We start from the raw sequence: 3,742 nt of genomic DNA on the forward strand, positions 1-3,742 counted from the left end.
ATTACCATGGATTTCATCACTAAATTGCCAAGGACTGCAAGTGGTTTTGATACTATTTGGGTAATAGTTGATCGTCTCACCAAATCAGCACACTTCCTGCCAATAAGAGAAGATGACAAGATGGAGAAGTTAGCACGACTGTATTTGAAGGAAGTCGTCTCCAGACATGGAATACCAATCTCTATTATCTCTGATAGGGATGGCAGATTTATTTCAAGATTCTGGCAGACATTACAGCAAGCATTAGGAACTCGTCTAGACATGAGTACTGCCTATCATCCACAAACTGATGGGCAGAGCGAAAGGACGATACAAAAGCTTGAAGACATGCTACGAGCATGTGTTATTGATTTCGGAAACAGTTGGGATCGACATCTACCGTTAGCAGAATTTTCCTACAATAACAGCTACCATTCAAGCATTGAGATGGCGCCGTTTGAAACACTTTATGGTAGAAAGTGTAGGTCTCCGATTTGTTGGAGTGAAGTGGGGGATAGACAGATTACGGGTCCAGAGATTATACAATAAACTACCGAGAAGATCATCCAAATTCAACAACGGTTGAAAACTGCCCAAAGTCGACAAAAGAGCTATGCTGACATTAAAAGAAAAGATATAGAATTTGAAATTGGAGAGATGGTCATGCTTAAAGTTGCACCTTGGAAAGGCGTTGTTCGATTTGGTAAACGAGGGAAATTAAATCCAAGGTATATTGGACCATTCAAGATTATTGATCGTGTCGGACCAGTAGCTTACCGACTTGAGTTACCTCAACAACTCGCGGCTGTACATAACACTTTCCACGTCTCGAATTTGAAGAAATGTTTTGCTAAAAATGATCTCACTATTCCGTTAGATGAAATCCAAATCAACGAAAAACTTCAATTCATCGAAGAACCCGTCGAAATAATGGATCGTGAGGTTAAAAGACTTAAGCAAAACAAGATACCAGTTGTTAAGGTTCGTAGAGGACCCGAGTTCACCTGGGAGCATGAAGATCAGATGAAGAAGAAATACCCGCATCTATTTCCAGAAGATTCGTCAACACCTTCAACAGCTTAAAATTTCGGGACGAAATTTATTTAACGGGTAGGTACTGTAGTGACCCGAACTTTTCCATGTTTATATATATTAATTGAGATTGATATTTACATGATTAAATGTTTCCAACATGTTAAGCAATCAAACTTGTTAAGACTTGATTAATTAAAATATGTTTCATATAGACAATTGACCACCCAAGTTGACCGGTGATTCACGAACGTTAAAACTTGTAAAAACTATATGATGACATTTATATGGATATATATATAGTTAACATGATACTATGATAAGTAAACATATCATTAAGTATATTAACAATGAACTACATATGTAAAAACAAGACTACTAACTTAATGATTTTTAAACGAGACATATATGTAACGATTATCGTTGTAAAGACATTTAATGTATATATATCATATTAAGAGATATTCATACATGATAATATCATGATAATATAATAATTTAAAATCTCATTTGATATTATAAACATTGGGTTAACAACATTTAACAAGATCGTTAACCTAAAGGTTTCAAAACAACACTTACATGTAACGACTAACGATGACTTAACGACTCAGTTAAAATGTATATACATGTAGTGTTTTAATATGTATTTATACACTTTTGAAAGACTTCAATACACTTATCAAAATACTTCTACTTAAAAAAAATTCTTACAATTACATCCTCGTTCAGTTTCATCAACAATTCTACTCGTATGCACCCGTATTCGTACTCGTACAATACACAACTTTTAGATGTATGTACTATTGGTATATACACTCCAATGATCAGCTCTTAGCAGCCCATGTGAGTCTCCTAACACATGTGGGAACCATCATTTGGAAACTAGCATGAAATATCTCATAAAATTACAAAAATATGAGTAATCATTCATGACTTATTTACATGAAAACAAAATTACATATCCTTTATATCTAATCCATACACCAACGACCAAAAACACCTACAAACACTTTCATTCTTCAATTTTATTTATCTAATTGATCTCTCTTAAGTTCTATCTTCAAGTTCTAAGTGTTCTTCATATATTCTACAAGTTCTAGTTACATAAAATCAAGAATACTTTCAAGTTTGCTAGCTCACTTCCAATCTTGTAAGGTGATCATCCAACCTCAAGAAATCTTTGTTTCTTACAGTAGGTTATCATTCTAATACAAGGTAATAATCATATTCAAACTTTGGTTCAATTTCTATAACTATAACAATCTTATTTCAAGTGATGATCTTACTTGAACTTGTTTTCGTGTCATGATTCTGCTTCAAGAACTTCGAGCCATCCAAGGATCCGTTGAAGCTAGATCCATTTTTCTCTTTTCCAGAAGGTTTATCCAAGGAACTTAAGGTAGTAATGATGTTCATAACATCATTCGATTCATACATATAAAGCTATCTTATTCGAAGGTTTAAACTTGTAATCACTAGAACAAAGTTTAGTTAATTCTAAACTTGTTTGCAAACAAAAGTTAATCCTTCTAACTTGACTTTTAAAATCAACTAAACACATGTTCTATATCTATATGATATGCTAACTTAATGATTTAAAACCTGGAAACACAAAAACACCGTAAAACCGGATTTACGCCGTCGTAGTAACACCGCGGGCTGTTTTGGGTTAGTTAATTAAAAACTATGATAAACTTTGATTTAAAAGTTGTTATTCTGAGAAAATTATTTTTATTATGAACATGAAACTATATCCAAAAATTATGGTTAAACTCAAAGTGGAAGTATGTTTTCTAAAATGGTCATCTAGACGTCGTTCTTTCGACTGAAATGACTACCTTTACAAAAATGACTTGTAACTTATTTTTCCGACTATAAACCTATACTTTTTCTGTTTAGATTCATAAAATAGAGTTCAATATGAAACCATAGCAATTTGATTCACTCAAAACGGATTTAAAATGAAGAAGTTATGGGTAAAACAAGATTGGATAATTTTTCTCATTTTAGCTACGTGAAAATTGGTAACAAATCTATTCCAACCATAACTTAATCAACTTGTATTTTATATTATGTAATCTTGAGATACCATAGACACGTATACAATGTTTCGACCTATCATGTCGACACATCTATATATATTTTGGAACAACCATAGACACTCTATATGTGAATGTTGGAGTTAGCTATACAGGGTTGAGGTTGATTCCAAAATATATATAGTTTGAGTTGTGATCAATACTGAGATACGTATACACTGGGTCGTGGATTGATTCAAGATAATATTTATCGATTTATTTCTGTACATCTAACTGTGGACAACTAGTTGTAGGTTACTAACGAGGACAGCTGACTTAATAAACTTAAAACATCAAAATATATTAAAAGTGTTGTAAATATATTTTGAACATACTTTGATATATATGTATATATTGTTATAGGTTCGTGAATCAACCAGTGGCCAAGTCTTACTTCCCGACGAAGTAAAAATCTGTGAAAGTGAGTTATAGTCCCACTTTTAAAATCTAATATTTTTGGGATGAGAATACATGCAGGTTTTATAAATGATTTACAAAATAGACACAAGTACGAGAAACTACATTCTATGGTTGAATTATCGAAATCGAATATGCCCCTTTTTATTAAGTCTGGTAATCTAAGAATTAGGGAACAGACACCCTAATTGACGCGAATCCTAAAGATAGATCTATTGGGTTTAACAAACCCC

This window comes from Rutidosis leptorrhynchoides, chromosome 10, assembly GCF_046630445.1.
Source record: "Rutidosis leptorrhynchoides isolate AG116_Rl617_1_P2 chromosome 10, CSIRO_AGI_Rlap_v1, whole genome shotgun sequence".
Taxonomy (NCBI): Eukaryota; Viridiplantae; Streptophyta; class Magnoliopsida; order Asterales; family Asteraceae; genus Rutidosis; species Rutidosis leptorrhynchoides.